General features: G+C 35.6%; 1 long non-coding RNA gene and 1 pseudogene across 6 annotated transcripts in view; one reads left to right on the top strand and one right to left on the bottom strand.

Annotated features, from left to right (window-relative positions):
- The window catches only part of LOC109499790, a 419,289-nt gene that overhangs the window by 392,912 nt on the left and 8,484 nt on the right, over positions 1-17,893 (bottom strand). The gene's annotated exons all lie outside the window — the stretch shown is intronic.
- LOC101082154 lies at positions 14,411-15,439 on the top strand (annotated as a pseudogene).

Below are 17,893 nucleotides of genomic sequence, written 5' to 3'. Positions count from 1 at the left end.
GAGAACAAGTAGTATCTGCTATTAAGAAACATTATCCAAATCTTAGGAATAAAGTAAAATAAGTAACGTGTGTTCTTTCAATGTCATACTGATGGACTGAATAACAGGCCCACCCATGGAGTATTTAATTCACAAGGGTAATGTAACTTCCTTTTATCCATTATTTACTGTTAATCAAGGTTTAGGTTATGAAATTACATGCTAATTTATTAATTTTGGTGTATAGAGATGTAACTTTTTTATCCTACAAGATTCACATTTTTGTCATAAAAGTTGTGATTTTATTGCCATGTAGAACTTTAAAGAACTTTATATGTACTTTAATTAGCAATTTTATTCCAACACTTTCTTCAGACTATGGTAAATAGTCCTTTAAATGATCTTTGAGCCAGCTTTGTATCTCACCCATTCCTTCATTACTAATGTAAATAGGCAAGTACATCTTTGACATATATTCCCTAGATTTGCATGACAGCCATGTTTAGGTAACAGTTATAACTTTTTTAAAAAATTAATTTGTACTTCTGTATCTATATAAAAATTTTAAAACCCAAATATTCTAATTATTCTTTTTAGTCTTTATTCTTTCTGTGCTATTTAGTCTATTGATTTAGTTTGTGCTCCTCTTATAATTTTTTTAAGTTTCCCTTCCTATTTATATTGTTCTACTTATTTCATATGTGATTTGAATGATCATATCTGATTTTTAGTTGAATTTAGGTTATCTTATTTTTACAACATGTTTCAAACTTACATCTAATTTCAAACATCAAAGAATAAATATAAGCCTAGTATTTTATCATAAGTTTAAAACCCTCTTTCCTGCCAGTCATTCCACTCCCACCTCACCCCTACTCTGCCTCTTACATGGCAGTCCGGAATTTTAGACCCAGACTATTGAGATTGCATTATTATTATTTTCACATTACATATGGTTTAATTCAAGAAGAATGTCTCCATTATATTTGATCATCATAATTAAAACAATATTAATTAGTAATACTATGCTAGCAACAATGTAGAGCATTTAAAATATATTTGATCACTAAATTACCTTCTGAGATTAGTCCCATTGTTTTTTCCATTTAAGTCAAAATAATCTGAGGCTAGAGAAACCTCAAGCCAAGGCCACAAATTTCTACGTGGTCCACCCATGAATTGAACCTAATTTTGTCTTCCCAGAATATATATTCCAAACCATTAAGTGATATTGCTTCTTAGCTTAGATTCAACTACATTTTTACTTGATTTCAGTGCTTATGATCAGACATTGCCTACATGTTCCCAATATTTTAACTTTTAATTTTGTTCCCTTAGTTAGATATATTATTAAAATTTGTATTTCTAAAGAGTAAAAATTGGAAAATATTATCTAAGATGTTATATGTAAAAGTGTATGCTTCTATTGATCTCACAATTTAATGATAACTCACTGGTGAATAAAAATTGCACATCATAATCTTTTGCTTTTTCAGTCCAATAGATTTTGCTCCAATGTCACCTATAAAGTCATGTTGTATAAAGAAAATATAATATTGGCCTAATTTTTTTATCACTGATTTTTGTGTCCAAATGCTAATTACTCAGTTGAAAATATAGTATGAATTCATTACAGTATTTTAAGATGCATCTAGAATTTGTCTCTTTTCATCATTTTCTTCTTCATCACTTGATTACTAGTTCTGTTCCATTTATGTTTCCTATAAATTGTTCCTTTTCCTTTCCACTCACTGAAATATATCTTTCAACTTTAACTCTTTTGCCATTTTTTGAATACCAGAGATTATCTTAATTGCATCTTACATTTTGTGGATAAATTATTTTTTCCATTAAACCAGCACTGTTTGTTTGCTTTTTTGTTTATATGCTTGTAGTTTCACTGTATTATTTCCAGCATAAAGAATGACCCATTCAACCACAATGATATGATATGAGAAACAAATCTAGAAAAAGCATACAACCCATAGAGGCTCAACAACTTGCTACTAAATAGTCAATGGGTCAGCAAAGAAATCAAAGAGGAAGTTAAAAAAATACATGGAGACAAATGCAATTTAAAACACAGCAGATCACAATCTTTGGGAGAGTGAATACAGTTGTTAGAGGAAAAACTATAGCAATATAGACTTACCTCAAGAAACAAGAAAATGCTCAACTATACAATCTAACCTTACATCTAAAGGAATAGAAAAAGACAAACAAAGCCCAAGATTAGTAAAAGGAAGGAAATAAAAAAAGAGCAGAAATAAATGAAGAAAATAATAAAGATCGGAGCATAAATAACTGAGAGACTAAAATAATAACAACAACAACAACAACAACAGAAAAGATCCATGAAATCAAGAGCTGATTCTTTGAAAAGATAAACAAAATTGCTAACATTTTAACCAGACTCATCAAGAAAAAAAAGGGAGAAAACACATCAGAAATAAAAGAACACCACACAAATACAAAGATTTATAAGAGAATGCTATGAAAAATTATTTGTCAACAAATTAAACAACCTAGAAGAAAGAGGTAAATTTTGAGAAACACACAACTTCCAAAACTGAATCAGGAATAAATATAAAATACGAACAGACCAATTACTAGTCACAGATTTGAATTGGTAACCAGACTCCCAACAAATAGAAGTCCAGGACCACATGGATTCACAAGCAAATTCTACCAAATATTTAAGAGTTAGTATCTATTTACCATAAAGTATTCAAAATAAAAAAAATAGAAGTGAAAGGAAAGCATCTAAACACAATTTACAAGGCTCAACATTACCTTCATACCAAAACTAGACCAAGACACTACAAAAAAAAGAAAACTACAGGCCAATATCCCTAATGAACATAGATGCAAGAGCCCTCAACTAAATATTAGCAAACCACATTCAGCAATATGTTAAAAGGCTCATTTACCATGATCAAGTGAGATTTATTCCAAGGATGCAAGGATGGTTCAATATTTGCAAATCAATAAACATTATACACAACATCAACAAAATAAAGGATAAAAATCATATGATTACCTCAATAGATGCATTAAAAAACATTTCACAAAATTCAACATCTATACATGATAAAAACTATGAAAAAAGTATGTTTAGAAAGAACTTACCTTAATACAATAAAGGCCAGATATGACAAACCTATAGATAACGTCACACTTAACTATGAAAAACTGAGAGCTTTTCCCCTAAGATTAGGAACAAGACAAGGATGTCCACTCTCACCACTTTTATTCAACATAGTACTGGAAGTCCTAGCCACAGCAATCAGATGAGAAGAAATAAAAGGCATCCAGATTGGTAAGGAAGAAATTGAACTGTCACTATTTCCAGATGATATGATACTATACATAGAAAACCCTAAAGTTTCCACAAAAAAAAAAAAAAAACTGTTAGATGTAATAAATGAATTCAGTAAAGTTGCAGAATACAAAAATAATACACAGAAATTGGGGTGCATTTTGGTATGCTAATAACAGTCATAGAAAGAGAAATTAAGAAAACAATTTCATTTACAATTGTGTCAAAAAGAATGAAATACCTAGGAATAAACTCAACCAAGGAGGTGAAAGAACTCTGCTCTGAAAACTGTAAAACACTGATGAAAGAAATAGAAGATTACACAAACCAATGGAAAGATATTCCATGCTCATGGACTCGAAGAATTAATATTGTTAAAATGTCCACTTTTGCTTTGACCCCAAAGCAGTCTATAGATTCAGTGCAATCCCTATCAAAATACAAACACCATTTTTCACAGAACTGGAACATATCTATCTAAGTCATAGTGAAAAATAATGGAGTTCTACCACTTTATTGCCCGACATAGGGGTTTTCCAACAGAACAAAAGAGCTTCTCAGTAGAAGTAACATTCAGAGTGGCACCTGGGTGGCTCAGTTGGTTAAGCCTCTGACTCTTATATTCAGCTCAGGTAATGATCTCATGGTTCGTGGGTTTGAGCCCTGCATTGGGCTCCTACACTGACAGTGCAGTCTGCTTGGGATTTTTTCTCTGTCTTCCCCTGCTTTTACACTCACACACTCTCTCTCAAAATAAATAAATAAACTTTTAGAAAAAAATTTTAAAAAGAGGCAACATTCAGAAACAAAGACTTCAAATTCTGTCATTTAATTTGAATTTTCAGCATATTAAGGGATAGTTTTCTTCACTTGCCACCTACATGCCACTGATTGATAACATCCTTTATTTTCATGCCCCTAGATGTCCTTTTTTGTTTTAAAGCTTAAACATTTATTTATTTTTGAGTCAGAGACAGAGTGAGAGAGGGAGAGGGGCAGAGAGAGAGGGAGACACAGAATCCAAAGTAGGCTTCAGGCTCTGAGCTGTCAGCAGAGAGCCTGATGGGGAGCTTGAACTCACGAAGTGTGAGATCATGACCTGAGCCAAAATCAAGAATCAGATGCTTAACCAACTGAGCTGCCCAGATGTCCCACCCTTATATGTTCCAAAGTGTTACTTTCACACCTAAACATGCTTTTATAAGCCCAAGGTACATTTTACTATCCAACTTCCAGGAAGAGTGGTTCCAAAATAAATGATACAAAATTTAATGGAATAATACTAACTACATATTGTACTTGAGGAAAATATCTTCAAATGATACATTTTCAAGAAAGACTGGAACTAAAAAAAAAAAAAAAAAAAGGAAAGAAAAAAAAAAGAAAGGCTGGAACTATGCTGATATGCTTCATAGAAGTGAGTTAAATACAATGTTTATAATTTGAACCACTTTGTAAATGTTGGGAAAAAAGTTTTAATATCCAATTTACTTTCTGTGTATGTCACAAAACAGTTAAAATTATTATTTTTCTGAGATCTTTTAAGTCTTCTATATATTCTAATTTCTTGGTAGTTTTTCTTTCCCTAGCATGTATCATTTACTAGAAACCTGAAGTACTCATATAAAAAAAATAAATATTGCTTGTAGACATGCAGATGATTTCAAATATTTCTGCACTTCACGGTGAATTGCTCATTCACCTGAGTGTTTAACAGTGTCAATGTGCTCAACATTACCATATTTAATTGAATAGTTCAACAAGATAATATGCCAGGGCACACACCATCCTGTGAAATCATTCAATGCATTATGCTCACTATAAATAAAGCAACACTTAAATGTAATACAGGGGACTTAGAAGAAATTATACAAAAAAAGAGAGGAGAAAGGAAGGCAAGAAAAGGCATGTTGAGAGAAAAAAGGTAAGGTAGATAGATGTTTCAGAAGAGACTTCTGAAGGCTGATATCACCAATTCTTAAACCTCATTTTATTGAATGACACTAAGAGTAAATATTAAAAAAGAGAATATGTTGGAATACTATGAATATGGCAAATGAGCACTGTTTCTGGTGCTTTAACCTAGATCAGGGTTAGTAGATAAAGCTTCTGCAAAGGACCAGATAGTAACAATCACATGGCTTTGGGGGCCATATGAAAGCAGTCATAGATAATATATTAACACATGAGTGTCTCTGTTCCAGCAAAACCTGATATACAAAACAAATGTTTGGCCACAGTTGGTTCACGGTCTTATATTACTGATTCCTGATCTAGAGAGTAAATTCAGCTCATCCTTGAACTTGGATGGTCTAAAATATCATGGACAATATAATCAGGCCTTTCAGTTTATTAGGGATCCAGTGACATCTTTGGAGGTCATTCTTTTTCCTTCATGGAATGACCCAAAGCACATATGACATCAGCTGTTTCTGGCCCTCTCCCACTGGTGTGCTCTTTCTCTATCTCTCTCTCTAAAATAAATAAACATTTAAAAAAATTTAAATTTCAATTTATGCAAATTAAGTATTCTCCATTATTAAAATTACTAAGATAATATACTATAGAATGATGTCAGGATTATCTTTCTCAATTCTATTCATTCTTTGGAATTGATCAAGAACAATATTTCTAATATTGTCACATTTCCTACTTTTACTGAACTAAATATCATAATAAGCCTATCTATTCATCTGGTTCCTAGTAGCAAGATAGGTGCTCCTATAGATGTTTCCCAAAGCTGTTAAAAGTTGGCAAAAAACTTAGGAATCTGAGGGACCAGGCTTGTATTCCAGCTTTTTCACGGACTCAATGTGTGATCTCAGATAGATTATTTAATATCTCTGAACTTCATTTTCCAGAGATGTAAAATGATGACAATAATATCTAACAAATGACTATTGTGAAAATAAGAAAAGTAAATATCTTCTCCCGCAGTTGGAGTCAAATATATGTTAATTCCCTTTCCTTCTTTCCCTATTCTAAATGGATGCTTCTTAGAGTGTAAAAATACCAGAAACCCTTTTTATCATAGGACAATTCATTCAGGAAGAAAAGCCATTGTGAATACAATCATTTAAAAAGAGGGATCAAATTTCTATTGTAATTAATCAGGGGGGCAATGGCCTAATTGAGATTTTACATCAAGTAAAAAAAATGATTAAAAATATGATTAAAAATTATGTATATAACTTTCTTGTATTTAACAAAATAAAGTTAATACTGTAAGTACAATCATGTGCTAATTCTTAGAATAAAAGAAAGGATTCAGAAAAGGAAGATGGCAGTGTAGGAGGACGCTGGGCTCACCGCGTCCTGCTGATCACTTAGATTCCACCCACACCTGCCTAAATAACCCAGAAAACTGCCAGAAGACTAGCAGAATGGATTCTCCTGAGCCAAGCACAGACAAGAAGCCCAGGGAAGAGGGGACTCTCCCAAAGTGGATCACCAAAGGAAAAGCAAGCTGAGCCTGCCCCTCCCGCCCCTGTGCACCTTACCAATCCACCCCAGCTAATACGCCAGATCCCCAACACCACAAGCCTGGCAGTGAGCAAGTAGCCCAGATGGGCCATGCCACCCCACAGTGAATCCCGCCCCTAGGAGAGGGGAAGAGAAGGCACACACCAGTCTGACTGTGGCCCCAGCGGTGGGCTGGGGGCAGACATCAGGTCTGACTGCGGCCCCGCCCACCAATGCAAGTTATTCAAGACAGCACAGGGGAAGGGCCCTGCAGTTCTGCACCACTCCAGGGACTATCCAAAATGATGAAATGGAAGAATTCCCCTCAAAAGAAACTCCAGGACTTAGCAACAGCTAACGAACTGATAAAAAACAATTTAAACAATATAACAGAAAGTGAATTTAGAATAATCATAAAATTAATCGCTGGGCTTGAAAACAGTATAGAGGACAGCAGAGGATCTATTACTACAGAGATCAAGGGACTAAGGAACAGCCAGGAGGAGCTAAAAAATGTATTAAGATGAGCTGCAAAATAAAATGGAGATGACCATGGCTCAGACTGAGGAGGCAGAGGAGAGAATAGGTGAACTAGAAGATAAAATTATGGAAAAAGAAGAAGCTGAGAAAAAGAGAGATTAAAAAATCCTGAAGTATGAGAGGAAAATTAGATAACTAAGTAATGCACTAAGAGAAATAATCTACGCATAATTGGTATCCCAGAGGAGGAAAAGAGAGGGAAAGGTGCTGAAGGTGTACTTGAAGAAATCATACCTGAGAACTTCCCTGATCTGGGGAAGGAAAAGGCATTGAAATCCAAGAGGCACAGAGAATTCCCTTCAGACGTAACTTGAATTGATCTTCTGCATGACATATCATAGTAAAACTGGCAAAATACAAGGATAAAGAGAAAATTCTGAAAGCAGCTAGGGATAAACGTGCTCTAACATATAAAGGAAGACTGATAAGACTCATGATGGATCTCTCTACTGAAACTTGGCAGGCCAGAAAGGAATGGTAGGAAATCTTCAATGTGATGAACAGAAAAAAATGTGTAGCCGAGAATCCTTTATCCAGCAAATCTGTCATTTAGAATAGAAGGAGAGATAAAGGTCTTCCCAAACAAACAAAAACTGAAGGAATTCGTCACCACTAAACCAGCCCTACAAGAGATCCTAAGGGGGATCCTGTGAGACAAAGTACCAGAGACATCGCTACAAATATGAAACCTACAGACATCACAATGACTCTAAACCTGTATCTTTCTATAATAACACTGAACGTAAATGGACTAAATGCGCCAACCAAAAGACATAGGGTATCAGAATGGATAAAAAAACAAGACCCATCTATTTGCTGTCTACAAGAGACTCATTTTAGACCTGAGGACACCTTCAGATTGACAGTGAGGGGATGGAGAACTATTTATCATGCTACTGGAAGTCAAAAGAAAGCTGGAGTAGTCATACATATATCAAACAAACTAGACTTTAAATTAAAGGCTGTAACAAGAGATGAAGAAGGGCATTATATAATAATTACAGGGTCTATCTATCAGGAAGAGCTAACAATTATAAATGTCTATGCACTGAATATGGGAGCCCCCAAATATATAAAACAATTTCTCACAAACATAAGCAACCTTATTGATAAGAATGTGGTAATTGCAGAGGACTTTAATACTCCACTTACAACAATGGATAGATCATCTAGACACATGGTCAATAAAGAAACAAGGGCCCTGAATGATACATTGAATCAGATGGACTTGACAGATATATTTAGAACTCTGCATCCCAAAGCAACAGAATATACTTTCTTCTCCAGTGCACATGGAACAGTCTCCAAGACAGATCACATACTGGGTCACAAAACAGCCCTTCAAAAGTATACAAGAATTGAGATCATACCATGCATACTTTCAGACCACAATGCTATGAAGCTTGAAATCAACCACAGGAAAAAGTCTGGAAAACCTCCAAAAGCATGGAGGTTAAAGAACACCCTACTAAAGAATGAATGGGTCAACCAGGCAATTAGAGAAGAAATTAAAAAATATATGGAAACAAACGAAAATGAAAATACAACAATCCAAACGCTTTGGGATGCAGTGAAGGCAGTCTTGAGAGGAAAATACATTGCAATCTAGACTGCCTATCTCAAGAAACAAGAAAAATCCCAAATACAAAATCTAACAGCACAACTAAAAGAAATAGAAGCAGAACAGCAAAGACAGCCTAAGCCCAGCAGGAGAAAAATAATAAAGATCAGAGCAGAAATAATATAGAATCTAAAAAAACTGGAGAGCAGATCAATGAAACCAAGAGTTGGTTTTTTTGAAAAAAAAAAAAATTGATAAACCTCTAGCCAGGCTTCTCAAAAAGAAAAGGGAGATGACCCAAATAGATAAAATCATGAATAAAAATGGAATTATTACAACCAATCCCTCAGAAATACAAGCAATTATCAGGGAATACTATGAAAAATTATATGCCAACAAATTGGACAACCTGGAAGAAATGGACAAATTCCTAAACACCCACACACTTCCAAAACTCAATCAGGAGGAAATAGAAAGCTTGAACAGACCCATAATCAGCAAAGAAACTGCATCAGTTCTCAAAAATCTCCCAACAAATAAGAGTCCAGGACCAGATGGCTTCCCAGGGGAGTTCTACCAGACATTTAAAGCAGAGATAATACCTATTCTTCTCAAGCTATTCCAAAAAATAGAAAGGGAAGGAAAACTTCCAGACTCATTCTATGAAGCCAGTATTAGTTTGATTCCTAAACCAGAGACCCTGTAAAAAAAGAGAACTACAGGCCAATATCCCTGATGAATATGGATGCAAAAATTCTCAATAAGATAGATCATAAAAGCCATTTATGAAAAGCCCACAGCTAACATCGTCCTCAATGGGGAAAAACTGAGAGCTTTTTTCCTTAGATCAGGAACACGACAGGGATGTCCACTCTGACTGCTGTTGTTTAACATACTGTTGGAAGTTCTAGCATCAGCAATCAGACAACAAAAGGAAATCAAAGGCATCCAAATTGGCAAAGATGAAATTAAGCTTTCACTTTTTTGCAGATGACATGATATTATACATGGAAAATCCGACAGACTCCACCAAAAGTCTGCTAGAACTGATACATGAATTCAGCAAAGTTGCAGGATACAAAATCAATGTACAGAAATCAGTTGCATTCTTATACCCTAATAATGAAGCAACAGAAAGACAGATAAAGAAACTGATCCCATTCACAATTGCATCAAGAAGCATAAAATACCTAGAAATAAATCTAACCAAAGATGTAAAAGATCTGTATGCTGAAAACTATAGAAAGGTTATGAAGGAAATTGGAGAAGATATAAAGAAATGGAAAAACATACCATTCTCATGGGTTGGAAGAATAAATATTGTCAAAATGTCAATACTACCCAAAGCTATGTACACATTCAGTGCAATCCCAATCAAAATTACACCAGCATTCTTCTCAAAGCTAGAACAAGCAATCCTAAAATTCATATGGAACCACAAAAGGCCTGAAAAGCCAAAGTAATTTTGAAGAAGACCAAAGCAGGAGGCATCACAATCCCAGACTTTAACCTCTACTACAAAGCTGTAATCATCAAGACAGCATGGCATTGGCACAAAAACAGACACATAGACCAATGGAATAGAATAGAAACCCCAGAACTAGACCCACAAACGTATAGCCAACTAATCTTTGACAAAACAGGAAAGAATATCCAATGGAAAAAAGACAGTCTCTTTAACAAATGGTGCTGGGAGAACTGGACAGCAACATGCAGAAGGTTGAAACTAGACCACTTTCTCACACCATTCACAAAAATAAACTCAAAATGGATAAAGGACCTGAATGTGAGACAGGAAACCATCAAAACCCTAGAGGAGAAAGCAGGAAAAGACCTCTCTGACCTCAGCTGTAGCAATTTCTTACGTGACACATCCCCAAAGGCAAGGGAATTAAAAGCAAAAATAAACTACTGGGACCTTATGAAGATAAAAAGCTTCTGCACAGCAAAGGAAACAACCAACAAAACTAAAAGGCAACCAACAGAATGGGAAAAGATATTTGCAAATGACATATCGGACAAAGGGCTAGTATCCAAAATCTATAAAGAGCTCACCAAACTCCACACCCGAAAAACAAATAACCCAGTGAAGAAATGGGCAGAAAACATGAATAGACACTTCTCTAAAGAAGGCATCCGGATGGCCAACAGGCACATGAAAAGATGCTCAACGTCACTCCTCATCAGGGAAATACAAATCAAAACCACACTCAGATATCACCTTACACCAGTCAGAGTGGCCAAAATGAACACATCAGGAGACTATAGATGCTGGAGAGGATGTGGAGAAACGGGAACCCTCTTGCACTGTTGGTGGGAATGCAAATTGGTGCAGCCATTCTGGAAAACAGTGTGGAGGTTCCTCAAAAAATTAAAAATAGACCTACCCTATGACCCAGCGTAGCACTGCTAGGAATTTACCCAAGGGATACAGGAGTGCTGATGCATAGGGGCACTTGTACCCCAATGTTTATAGCAGCACTCTCAACAATAGCCAAATTATGGAAAGAGCCTAAATGTCCATCAACTGATGAGTGGATAAAGAAATTCTGGTTTATATATACAATGGAGTACTACGTGGCGATGAGAAAGAATGAAATATGGCCCTTTGTAACAATGTGGATGGAACTGGAGACTGTTATGCTAAGTGAAGTAAGTCATACAGAGAAAGACAGATACCGTATATTTTCACTCTTATGTGGATGCTGAAAAACTTAACAGAAACCCATGGGGGAGGGGAAGGAAAAAAAAAAAGAGGTTAGAGTGGGAGAGAGCCAAAGCATAAGAGACTCTTAAAAACATAACAAACTGAGGGTTGATGGGGGTGGGAGGGAGGGGAGAGTGGGTGATGGGTATTGAAGAGGGCATCTTTTGGGATGAGCACTGGGTGTTATATGGAAACCAATTTGACCCTAAATTTCATATATTAAAATAAATAAATAAATAAAAATTTAAAAAAGAATAAAAGAAAGGACTGTGTTAATGGAAAGTGAGATATAAGTGTTTTGAATAAAATATATCATAATGTGATATGATATATATATGAGATCATTCCAATTTTTTAGCCTAAAGTATTATTTTTCAAAAGAAATCACAGAGGATTTAAAACAAAAAAATCCTTCAAGAAATAGACAAATAATGGATAAAGGTTAAGAAAATAAAGAACCACTTGCTACTTAACACATTATAGCATGCACCTCTATTTCAGATATTCTACATACCCAATTTTGGCTTATAACCAAATTTTCTTAATTGCAACAGTAAACTGTTAGACAAATTATGCATGTATTAAAAAATAAACCTTTGCAAATGTTAGGTAGAAATAGTTTGATTGTTATTATGTGCAAATTGTGGGAATAGTCATTTGAAGCAATTTTATTGCTGAATTGTCTCTGTTTGGAAGGTATTAAAAAGTACTGGGAAATATATGAAATGATGTTTCTATAATTGTCCTTAGAAACTCACACTTGGCTGTAATGATATGAATCACGATTAACCTTATTAATATAATTAGCAAGTAACTTAAATATAATACACAGCTTTCTCAGAAGAATTAATTTACTTCAGTATTTTTTAAAAAATTGGCTTTTTAAAGACCTAGTAGCAAACATATAATATTTCTTAATGGAATTTAAATATTGGCACAATTTTTGTAACATAGTAGGATAACTACAGAAGTTGAAAATATGAAGTTAAAAGTTACAGTATAGATACGAAGCATGGTAGTTATAGGGTTTTTTTTAATGTTTATTTATGAGCCATCGCAAGTGGGGGAGGAGCAGAGAAAGGAGGACAGAGGATCAGAAGCAGGCTTTGCACTGGCAGCAGTGAGCCCAACATGAGGCTCTAACTCATGAACAGTGAGATCATGACCTGAACTGAAGTCAAAGGCTCAACTGAATGTGCCACCAAGGTGCCCCTTGTAGTTATAATTTTTGTTTAAGTCCTGGAATCCTAACATAACACATGGAATTAAAAATAACACAATGTATGTTCCATTCCCCTTGGACATATTCTCTTACTGTGTGTCTTCTTCGTGCATGCAATAGCACATAAATTTTGACATATTCCAAACAGACCAAGAAACTACTTGTTGTCACAATGAGTAGTCTGCTACCCAAAGTTAAGAGTATTTTCTTAGATATTAAATCAGTCCTCCCTCAATGAATTGGAAATTTTATTATAGTGAAATGAACAGGTTTGGTAACCCTGGTTAATCTTGCAATTAAATGTACCTGGATCATAAAGAACTATAATCCTTCTAAAAAAGTGGGTAAATTGGGCAACATACTGCCCACTTATTTAACTAGTACGACATAAGCATTTTCATAAAATACATAAATGGGATGAAAGCTCTAGTTTAAAATATAAATGAAATCAGTGGAACCCTATGCTTTTCAATATTTATAAACCACATGATCATGAATAAAATTGAACAAGATCTTACAAATATAAATGTACAACTTGCAGGAGGTATCTAATATTATACAAGGATTCTTACTGAGGCATTAAAATAATACACCACATTATGCTATTTAAGAGGTCTCAAAATTTTAATATAATTTCAGACTGTAAAAAGGAGGAAAATTCTTAGCTAATCATTCTCAATGTCCAAACGTTAAATGTGGGGGCACCTGGGTGGCTCAGTCAGTTGAGCGTCCGACTTCAGCTCAGGAAATGATCTCACAGTTCGTGAGTTCAAGCCCTGCATAGGGCTCTGTGCTGACAGCTCAGAGCCTGGAGCCTGCTTCCAACTCTGTGTATTATATTTAAGTTCTTAAATATAAGTTACTTAAACTAAGCTGTGTATTATATTTAAGTTACTTGCTAATTATATTAATAAGTTTAATCATGTTTCCTATCTTTACAGCCAAGTGTGAGTTTCTAAGGACAATTATAGAAACATCATTTCATATATTTCCCAGTACTTTTTAATATCTTCCAAACAGAGACAATTCCCTCTCTCTGTGTCCCTTTCCCCCTCCCACTCTGTCTCTTTCTCTCAAAAATAAATAAACGTTAATTTTTTTTTTAATGTGTTGTCTGGTGAAAAGTCATACATACACACCACTGGGGTAAGTATAAAGAAATAGCATTATTTTTGGCACTTGGTAAAACTCAAAGATAACCTTGAATTAGGAGATTCATAAGTAAAAGTTCATAAATAAAAGTTGAGAAGAATGGATCAGGCAATATCCTCCTGTGTTGAGTATGGCCTAGATTGAAGATAAGCAAATTTCACTGCTATCTCAGAAATAGTTTTAGGGCATGTTAGGGAGGCTGTTTAAAATCAGATTACTGAAATAAAGCTTCCAGGAAAAATTTTTAAAAAGGAATTGTTCACCAGTATATACATGATTCAGGCCATCATACTGAAATCACATCCACCCAGAGCAAACCAATTAGTTAGTGGCCAACATATAGAAGACTGATCAAACCCAGCATTCCTTTGCATACTTCAGTCCAGTGGATGCAGTCCTTAACCAATTGATTCCAACACAAAACCCCGTGTGCAAAAACAAACCTATCATTACAAGTTCAGTATTCTATTCCAAGAATCTATATTTAATTCCCTACTGTTCTTATGAAACACAAAACTACATTACTGAACATTTTTAAATGCACTATAGTTTACAGATAAGACTTTTCTCTATTCTTCTCTGGGAAAACACCAAATGGTCGATGACGCTGGTGCTGCCAGAGGGCCTGGAGGACCCACAGCCCTGGAATGGGCTGTGGTGGTTTCTGTGGAGGCTTCAGCAACGGCCTTCAGGCCTGGCCGCAGCAGGGCGGGGGGGGGGGGGGCGGCGCGGGCGGTAGGGGGTAGACCAAGGAGCTTGTGGAGGCAAGACCAAAGACAAGGGGTGGATTCCTGTCACCACGCTGGCCTGCCTGGTCAAGGACATAAGATCTATCTCCTCCCTGCCCATCAAAGAATTTGAGATCATTGACTTTTTCCTGGGGGCATCCCTCAAACATGAGGTTTTTAAGATTATGCCTGTGCAAAAGCAGACCCGGGCTGGCCAGTGGACCAGGTTCAAGGCGTTTGTTGCCATTGGGGATTACAATGGACACCTTCGTTGGTCTGGGTGTTAAGTGCTCCAAGGAGGTAGCCACTGCGATCTGTAGGGCCATCATCCTGGCCAAGCTTTCCATTGTCCCCATGCAGTGAGGCTACTGGGGTAACAAGATATGCAAGCCCCACAGTGTCCCATGCAAGGTGATGAGCCACTGTGGCTCTGTGCTAAGATGCCTCATCCCAGCCGCCAGAGGCACTGACATTGTCTCAACCCCTGTGCCAAAGAAGTTGCTGATGATAACCGATATCGAGGACTGCTACACCTCAGCCATGGGCTGTACTGCCATCCTGGGCAATTTCGCCAAGGCCACTTTTGGTGCCGTTTCCAAGATCTACATCTATCTCGCCCCTGACCTTTGGAAAGAGACTGTGTTCACCAAGTCTCCCTGTCAGGAATTCACTGATCATCTTGTAAAGACCCACACCAGAGTCTCAGTGCAAAGGACCCAGGCTCCAGCTGTGACCACCACATAGTTTTGTATAAGAAAAATAAAGTGAATTAAAGATTGTTAAAAAAAAAAAAAAAAGAATGTTTTCTCTGTTGGGAATAAATCCTTAAGTGTCAGAACTTTATGGTCCATTGATTATAGAGGTCTATAATCCTCAATATTGCAGCCTCCACTATTCTATAATTGTTGCCATCGGGCAATTTTTTAACCCCTGCACCTGAGTCTCAAAAAGTACCAAGGAGAGAGAAATAGCTAAAAGTTCATGGGATATTCTGAAACACAACATTGAAAAATAATAGGGCAATTTAATAGTATCCTATAATTGGAAACTGTTCACATTGTAACCTGTTTTGAAATATAAGCTTTTTGAGGGTAGGACTATGTCCTTTAAATGATAGCATGTATTTGTATTTATATGAAACAAAAATAGTAATTTTAATATGTTGCTTTATTTATATATGAGATATAAGTACATAGTTTTATGTTTATATCTGCCTATTTATTATGAATGTTGGCTTTAGAACCAATACATTTCTGTGTCAAATAAGCACAGATGACACTTCGGTCTGTTTCACATCCCCATGGGCCTTGTGATGGCTTTCTGCATGGCACATAATGGTCTCTGTGACATTCAGGCTTGGATGTCATCCAACTTTTTAAAGCTAAATGTAGACAAGACTAAATTATTACTCATAGGGTCTCCTCAACATCAATCTTTATATTTCTTTTTAGTTCTTCCCTCTGACATCTAGTATATCCTCCTCAATGTCTCAGGGCTCATAACACTGAACTGATTTTAGATTCTGAGCTTTGTTTTTGATGTCCATATTAATCAGGTTGCAAAGTCATCTTATTATCATCCTAGAAGCCTTTCTAGGATATATCTCACTGAGTCTCCAAGGGACAGAAAAACCTTCAGATGTGCTTCCATTATTTCTTGCTAGGATTACCGTAATTCATTATATTCTGGCCTACCTGTCACCTCTACTCTTAGCTGCATAAAGCTAGTGCAGACTCTGGTAATGTGTAAAGGCATACAAAAACTGGAATAACTGATCACATTACTTCAGTAGAGAGGAAATTCTGCTTGCCTCTAGGAAAGCTGTGGATTGTTTAAGCCTTTATTCCACACAAACATGACGGGTTTCTGAACTATAGTCAAGTGACTTGTTATCACTAATTGCTATTTTTCTTTAGGAAAAGTGCCAAGCATTGAAAGTATTCATTTCCAAAAGCAAATTTACCTCATAGAAAACATAATAGTTATGATCCTGAAAGGAGGAATAATTAACATCTTATAAATTGATTCCCGTTTTTTGTGAACTTGGGAGAAGGGCTTATTATATAAAAGAATCTTGTTAAAAATCACATATTATTTTGTAATGCAAATAATCACTCCTATGTTTATCTGTACTGTAAATTTAAATGTTAGTAGTAGGATGTTAGGTTTAACAGGCAAGGAACACCTGCAATGATGCTGTAGAAATAATCACCTCTGTTTCAGTTGATTCTAAGCCATGAAAAAGTGCTGAAGGAGATCTTGCAATGCAGGGACAGATTTATAAGACTGTCTCTCATCTAGCCACTCACAGACATCGATCAAAGTGAACAATAAAACATACCTACATTCTATTTCAGATGTGATTAATTTGGGTACAGTATTTACATTTCTTCATTCTGGGCTTATTTTACTTTAATATTTTCCTTCATCCATGTCATGCTGTTCCAGTGTCAAAAGTCATTAGAAATCTCCTCTTTTTGTGATTAAATTGCTTTACTTCCCTTTATCTTCTATGTCAAAGCTGACATTGGAGGATCTTGAATGTAACAATATGGGTCTTTCTCTGCATCAAATCCATGATAGATATACAAAATAGGAAGGCATAAGACATGCTACAAACTCCCCATGCCCATTCCTCTTACCTAATTCTTATGTTTATCAGTTCTACTGAAGGCACTTCCTATGGTAGACTTTCAATATTATATTAATATAGGCATGTTGTTATGCAACATTGCATTAGCCTATTAAAAACACTTCTCTGGGTAATAAATCTGAGAAATGACAATACTTCCCAGGATCATCACTTGCTTTAGGAACTGGAATATAAGGCAAAAAGCAAAGTACATTATCTTCACTAATGTTCAGGACAGATGGTAAGGGGCCAGGGATGATGTTGAGGATAAGAAGAATTTTGAAACTAAAATATTCCTTGAGACAAAAAAAAAAAAAAAATTGAGCTTCTCTTAAAAATCAATAATGATATATCATCTAAAAACACTACCTGTTATCCAATTTTTGAAATATTCTAAGTAGCAGGTAGATAGCAAATTTTGGAAAAGAAACCCTCTATAAAACTATTTTATCAAAATAAAGGTGAAAAGCTTCTGTAAGAGTAATAATCAGCACAGTGTCCTAAAGCAATGGAAATCTTATCCTTTGTAGCCTTAAATCCAGGTTCAATCTCTCCTCTTATTAATAGCACCCTTCAATTACTCCCTTACAG

This window comes from Felis catus, chromosome B2 (genome assembly GCF_018350175.1).
Source record: "Felis catus isolate Fca126 chromosome B2, F.catus_Fca126_mat1.0, whole genome shotgun sequence".
Classification (NCBI taxonomy): Eukaryota; Metazoa; Chordata; class Mammalia; order Carnivora; family Felidae; genus Felis; species Felis catus.
Note: the sequence above shows the minus strand (reverse complement) of the source record. Positions and strands in the feature narration are given on the sequence as shown.